Source organism: Pecten maximus, chromosome 11, assembly GCF_902652985.1.
Source record: "Pecten maximus chromosome 11, xPecMax1.1, whole genome shotgun sequence".
NCBI lineage: Eukaryota > Metazoa > Mollusca > Bivalvia > Pectinida > Pectinidae > Pecten > Pecten maximus.
Window position 1 is genome coordinate 7,874,470 of NC_047025.1, and position 8,275 is coordinate 7,882,744.

Genomic DNA, 8,275 nt, shown 5'->3' on the forward strand with positions numbered 1-8,275 from the left:
GTAACGGGCACGTGCATGTCTCGTTATTACTGTTGACTTTCTATTTCACATCTTTCCTTTACTTGAATGTTTTAAAAATAACGATTCCAAAAACCGCGTTTTGGTTGGTGAAATACAAAGAGAAGATAGCTGAAAGGTATGTATGTGTAAGTATGGTCGATTTATGTAAAATCCTGTACGATTCTCACACTGGTCAAAGGGGAAATACCGACATTTATTCCACATGGAGTCTTAAATTCTATTCAAACTTCTACTTGAGGAAAAAAACAAAACAAATACATGTGGTTGTGACAATGCCAAGTCAAATCAGGAAGCGGACCAATAGTCATTTCGTCCCTGGTTCGCAGCAATTTATTCTGGCTTTGAATTTACTTGCGTTCGTCTATATACAAAAAAAAAAATGGCATAGTGTTAAAGATCGGTGTCCAGCATCCCATGTGGCTATTTACGATGTTAATGCGCAAACCACGGCATAGTCGTCCTACCTTCTACCCAATCTCCATTTGGCGCCATTGTTGATCGACTACAGCCGGGAGTTGGCGAATAACAGTTCGACCTTGGAATAACTGTTGTTATTTTCTTTTACCATTGTGATTGACACCTGTGTTTCTTGGTATTGTGTGATATTTACTTAATAAATAAATAAAAATCTGCGTTTGATATTTTGATTGTCATGCGGTATTTTCACAAGACCAAGAGCACGAAGACGCGGAGAAGATCACAGTACGTACCCAGCATGCACCCCACTGGCCACTTCCTGTTGTAAATAACACTTCCGGTTCCTATCATCTTTCTCTGTTCGTTATGTTGACCACTAACGTTTAAACAGAAATTTGAATGTATTTCACCGCCATGTTTTATTTATCCGTTACCATATATAGTTAGACACATATAATGAAGTAACCTGCAACAGAGCGCATGATCAATCAAATTTTAATCACTGCCTCCATTAGGGATCGTACACGGGACATCCGGCTTACTAGTCTTATACTCAGCCGATCGAGCTAAAGAGAAGATCTCTCTAGCCGAGCGGTATTTACCAGGGCTACACGCCTGTATCATGACAAGCTCAAGGCGTGTTCTACTTGAAATAATGCGTAATCTAACTTGTCTTGGTTCCGTGAGGTATAATATATCAAATGGATGTCTTTAGCATAGATTTATATTAACTATATAATATAGTCAATATAAATCTACGCTAAAGACATCCATTTTATATATATTTCAAAATATTGATTACAATTTAAAAAGGGAAAGACCTGTGTTCTTATTTCGGAAATTTCGAAGTGTGTTTTTTTTCATTAACCGTTTGCGATGTTGGTTTATTGTGCGTGGGTATTTTTCGACGAAAATAAAAAAGCGAAACTGTTATCATTGTTCAGCTAACAGTGTCTGACCAATGTCTCGTGAATCGTTTTGTTTTTCTATCACAGAATTTTAATTTTAATGATATGTTAGAACGGAGTATATAGTGTACACGATGATTTACCGATTATCGTGTTATTTCGAGAAGAAGAACTTACCGAAAACAGCAACAAGATGAAAGGATGCTTGTCTACAGTAACCAGCATTGACCAAGGTATTTAAACGAAACACAAACATGATCCCATCAACTATAAACCTTGTGTAATATTATCATAATTAGGCCTCATTGTTGATAAAATGAAACAATTAACTTTAATTCTCTGAAAGAAAGTTTCAATATATCAAAAGTCTAGATACTCTCACGTAACTTAAACACCATTTCTTTTATAGCAAATAACACACTCAACATATGGAAGTTGACCCTCGATAATCCGGACCTTCCATGCTCCGCACCATCAGCAATACGGACCCTCGATTATCCGGACCCTCCGGTAACAGAAAGCTACATGTACAAGGAAGAGGACGGTTATCCGGATAACATAAAGATATTCTTGGATTCGATTGTCAACTCTCTCTATACACGACCATCGCTGTTAGATTAGAAAATCAAAATGAGTAAGTAAGTTAAGGTAATGGAGTTTGCTTTCCTTGTAAGGGAAACAAATTGTACCTGCTGTCCCCATCCCGTGTTTTGTATTTTGAACAGGAAAAGATAGACTGATCCAAGCTGTCACGTGTCAGTGTATAACAGTGTATTAGGGTAGGAAGGAAGACTGATCCACGCTGTCACGTGTCAGTGTATTGGGGGTAGGTTGGGAGACTGATCCAAGCTGTCACGTGTCAGTGTATTGGGGGTAGGGCGGGAGACTGATCCAAGTTGTCACGTGTCAGTGTATTGGGGGTAGGTTGGGAGACTGATCCAAGCTGTCACGTGTCAGTGTATTGGGGGTAGGGCGGGAGACTGATCCAAGCTGTCACGTGTCAGTGTATTGGGGGTAGGGCTGGAGACTGATCAATTCTTCTTGTGTCAGTGTATTTGGGGTACGGTGGGTTGGGAGAAAATGTACAACCTATATTCTTACGAGTTTATCCTACAATTCTGATCATAGTGATATGTCGGCGACACAGCCTTCATTTACGGATTTATTATCACGAATTTATTATGAAAGTAAAAAGTCAAATTCTGTTATATATTAGATGAATTTTGCGTTTCACTTTTCAAGAAGAATATTTTTTGGAGATAAATCTCGTGTTTATAACATATAAAGGGTGCTTCCGCGCATTTTAGTATGTTGGGGGAAGTACAGATCTTTTAGTGAATTCTGGAGTTTACTGAATTCTTTACCTCTCACGTTCTTTATTGTATCCCTAGCAAGTAAACTGTGATCTGTTATCGCAACTTTACATTCACATGCAAATAAATAATATTTTCAATGTATTGGTATTGTTAAAGTTAGCTACGATATGCTGTAAACAATCTATAATTGATAAATATTAAGATTTTCTGACATGGTGTTTTAGAATATGCATAAGGTAGGCCTACTTTACATGCAACTAATGGGGCCGCGATGGCCGAGTAGCCCTCCACCTCTGGGTTGCGAGTTCGAAACCTACGTGGGGCAGTTGCCAGGTAGTGACTGTAGGCCGGTGGTTTTTCTCCGGGTACTCCGGCTTTCCTCAACCTCCAAAACCTGGCACGTCCTTAAATGACCCTGGCTGTTAATAGGACGTTAAACAAAAACAAACCAAAACCATGCAACTAAGCTAGTTTGGTAGCCAAGGCATAACTAATATTCGGTGGTTGAGTTGTAATAGTTGGCTATGTGGAGTTTTACTATAGAGGATATCAGTTCGAATCCAAATTATAGTTTTTTTTTCTTCTCTTTTTCGCTTTTGCTGTAAAAAAAAAGAATATGAATACATATTTTTCAAAACGATTTTTTTTCATATGCAAACTCAAAAAAATTGAAACTGTTTTACAAATTAAAAAATAAATAGCTGGCAAGACGTAAAGGCTTTAAAAACAAACAAAAAACTGTTACAAAATAATGATGCACATGCATCAATCCAAATTGTATAGCTGTTTTAAATCACAAATACAGCGACCATTGCATAGCAAAGGCACTGTATACAATTAAGTAGGAGTTGCCTCTCTTTGTCCATCCAGGCGATACCTTGTTATTTGATTTTTGATTAACTTCATAGCCCGTCATCCCAGCTTGCTACAGACGAAATATCGATATCCTGGATATTTCCATAATTGAGAAATGGGGGTTTCAAATGATTTTAACATCATTGACGGCAGTGACGCTGGACATGGGTCAAGGCCATTCATATTATCAAAATTGATAGCCCATTGAATGAGCATGTCTACTATTTAAAATAACATGACCCTAGGTCACTTGGTTATTGAGAAGATTTAAAAAAAAAAATTGTAACAAAATTACACATTCAAACTTTGCCCCCTACCGGAAATTTACCTTTAATGCTCAGTCTTATGAATACATTTTGTAGCCCTGCCGCCAGCTTGCTACAGATCAAAAGTAAATACTCTGGATATTTTCGTTATTGTGACTATGACCTTGGGCCACTTAGTTATTGAGAAGAGGTGTTTTGAAGGTTCTGAGACCTCAAACAGGACTCCCAGCCCGCTCACATTATGTTGATAACGGGAGAACTAGTCGTCCCACTATCAAAATGCTGAGCTCTAAGCAGCATCAACAAATATCAGCTCTCAGATGATGTATGACAAACCTGTATTACAGTATTCCTCCTTTTTTCACCTATAGTATGACAGCTTACACAAAAAGGAATGAAATATTACATCCGGTGAGAGCTCCCATTTTAGAATTCGAAATCCAGAAAAAGTATCAAGAACAATATTTTTTGTCGGCCACCGGAAATTCGAAATTTTGACGATAAATCAGGAGCTCTGCGAAAGAAATTTGATTCCATGGAATCTTTCTTCAGGGGCTAGATTACTTTATGGATTGACTTGGACTTCAACGCAATCTTACAACACCAATATCCTGGACTGGAAGAAAGATATTGTGAATAGGTAAACATTTTAGAAAATGGTCATTAATGAATGTATCCCTTAAGTACACGATGATAGACTCTCATGTGTATTGGAGGTAAGGTGGAGAACATTAGTATGTGTTTAGTGCTATGTATAAGATATAAGATATTCAACTGATCCAGCTGAGCAGTTTTGACAGAACCCTTGTGCAGGTCTAATATTGGAGTTGATTTTCGGATTGAACATAAAATATACGTATACAATGATTTCTTTTCCTTTACAGATGAAAATAAAAATGCTGAGATCAAGACAGAAAAAATACTGTGAGTCCCCCTGCATGTCCCCACTGTCCAACGTAATATGTACATCTGCCCGCTACATGTTCAAACAGAAAACATCATTTTGGCAATTTCGATTATTGCATGCCATGTGAATTATCAGATGACAAAACAATGTTTTGTAATAAAGTTTACCGATACACGGGTATCAATTAAGCGAAACCTCTGGCTTTTATGTTGATGACTTTATAAATGTGAACCATGACCATTGATTTTCAGTGTGTGCGATACTGTAATAAGCCGGAGGCTAATTGTTCCGATAAGTTTATTGTACTCTTTGATTAACCAGAATATGTTGAATGTTTACGTGTAACGGACACATGTACATACTTAGTTATTTTCTATATCGCATCTTTTCTATATCTTGATTTTATAAATTAAGCGCGTTTGGGTGGGCGAAATACAAAGAGAAGATAGCTGAAAGGTATGTATGTGTAAGTATGGCCGATTTATGTGAACCTCTGTACAATTTGACATCAGATAATAAATATATAAAAAAAATCTGTGTGTATGATGTCTTTATTGAAGCGCAATGTATTCACAAGACAAAGAGTATGAAGACGCAGAGAAGATCATAGTAAGTACCCAGCATGCACCCCACTGCCCACTTCCTGTTTTAAATAACATTTCCGGTTCCTGTCATCTTTTTCTGTTTGTTATGTTGATTGTCAATACTAATGCTATCATAAATTGGTAAGAATTAATTTACCGGGTGGTATTGTGTCCCATGACCATAATTATATAACATAAAACAATAGTACATTTGATGACGTCACAGAGGTAGCGAAAGATAACATCCTATTTAGAGTCCGGGAGGAACAATACCACGAGGAAGATTCTAAGATCGCAACTGTGGCACGACTAGAATAAGTACCACTGTGATAAAAGTTTGATAACAAATATTATATTGCGCTAGATGGAGATGAAATTCACTATGTACTAGCCGTTAATGCTGCTTAATATTATTGCAGTTTTTATTGGATTTCCCTTTAGTTCATTAGACAAAGGGACTTTTGTTTTTCCAAGCGTACATTCCTTTGTCTTGAATAGCATGATTCCCATTGTGCTGACCTCGTACTTGACGACTTGTGACCAATCAATTATAAAGATAATTATCAGGCTGGCACTCCAAACTCAGACAATAAACGTAAAACGTGTCTAAGTACTCCGGAGTTTGGTTTGGTTTTATCTGTTCAACGTCTTATCAACAGCTAAGGTCATTTAAGGACGGCGTGCGACATGCCTGCGTTTGATGAGTGCGTATGTGTGTTTTGGGAGGCTGTGGTATGTTTGGTTTGGTTACTTTGTTTAACGTCCTATCAACAGCTAATGTCATTTAAGGACGGCCTCCACTGCGTGCGAAATGCATGCGTGTATTGAGTGCGTATGTGTGTTTTGGGAGACTGCGGTATGTTTGTGTTTAGTCTCCTTGTGATAGACCAGAACTTTTGTCGATTTATAGTGCTACCTCACTGAAACATACTGCCGAAGACACCCAGCAGCACACCACACCCGGTCACATTATACTGACAACGGACGAACCAGTCGGCCCACTCCTCATATGCTGAGCGCTAAGCAGGAGCAGCAACTACCCCTCGGCTAGGGGATAGAACCCAAAGCCTTCCTCACAGGTGAGAACGCTCAACTAAAGACCAAAAGTGAGGCATTGTAAAAGGAGACATTAGGAAGAAGAACGTTGTTAAAAAAGAAGAGAAAAGATAATATCCCAAATTAAGTCGCCTCTTACGATCATGCAATGGGGGCAGCAGGTACAATTCTTACGCCATACCTGCAGGGCAGGGATGTGACGAACATTAGTAATATCGGAGTGTTTTGTAAAGTAAATAGTGTTAACTTGTGCTAACGGAATTGTGGTTTTATATTAATTGTTCATTCAATGATTATTTATATTCACCTACATAAAATATATTGCAAATAAGTCAACTTGTTTAAATAAAATTATTAAAAATCTATTGTGAAGGGACTTCATATAGGTTTGAAAACTCGTGCAAAATCCTATTTTACATATGTATACTAAAAACAAAAGTTTAAATCAAATTGGAATAAAAAGACGGTAAACATCGGCCCCGGTAATAATGTTTATCGAATAGATAGTATATTATTAATAATTCTTTTAGATTGATACTAGGCAGGTATCAATCTCATGGGCGACATTTTAACATCAATATTAATTTCCATTGACAGATTTGACTAATAATATCACATATATAAACCCCGTTTTGTTGAAATATCACTGTCGCGCGTTTCTGTGATTTTATTGGTATTTTTTTTATTATTATTGTTTGTATTTGCTGTTAACATACAAATATTAACGGAAATCTTATTTTGCGTTTTTCGCGCTGGAAATATTCGGCAAAATTATGATTGCGTTAATTGAAGTTTATGTACATTAGTTTCTATGGCAATCATTGTTTGTGCGATAATCCATCATTCCGCTAATCTGTTTTAATTTTAAATTTGAATTCGTCAATTTAAGAACATTTGCATTATTTATTTTCATCCTTTACATAATCTACGTAATAGTACGATTCTTATGAGTGCAGTTAAATTTTTAAACTTGACGGATTCAGCACGTTGGTTAAATTTTAATTTACCCTTTATGATAAACAGTGCACCCTGCTATTTTATATCAAAACATATTAAAATGATAAAACTGGTGTTTGTTGTGCTCTTTTAGATATCAAATTAAAATAAATATTCGGCTGGCATTTTTTTTTATTGTTCTATAATCAAGGACTCATATGTTTTCCGTAATGGCTATTGTTATCGCGTTTAAGGGAGACCTTTTTCGAACCGGTACACATTTAAGATGATAAAACAGTCAAAATCAACATATCGTATGTCAGCGAAATAATGACATACACATTCACCTAGCCGTGATAAGAATACAAGAGCAAAGCTCTTTGTCAGGACTCTGTGACAAGGCATGTGTTTATAGAAAATAGCAAACATTTCGAGGGAAATATTGACCTAAAAATTCACCTAGCCGTGATAAGAATACAAGAGCAAAGCTCTTTGTCAGGACACTGTGACAAGACATGTGTTTATAGAAAATAGCAAACACTCCGACCAAACATCCACGTAAAATTTACCGACCTAGCTTGACAGTGGATGGCAGTTTCGTTATGGCTGATGATAAGCACGACGTTATGGCCGATGAAGACAAAGAGGAAAAGACTATTTCGTATAGTTTTCCTGTGGTAGACCGTTTTGAACCTGTAGAGTTCCACGTTGGTTCAAAGGACGACGATGATTCCGGAAATAAGAATGTTCCATGGTCTTCAAGACTGGACTTTATTGTGTCTCTATTAGGGATGTCGTTAGGTCTCAGCGACATCTGGAGAGTCCCGTATCTTGTCTACAGAAATGGCGGCGGTAAGTTGATATCATATCTTCTCTATCTCTCCTACAGAAGATTGCACACTATTATGACTTCTGCCTAGTCATTAACTAGAACTGTCGCCAGGATGGCTGACTTAAAAATACCCCCGTAATCTGCACGAGTCAATGGTGAATTGGAACTGTTAATTAG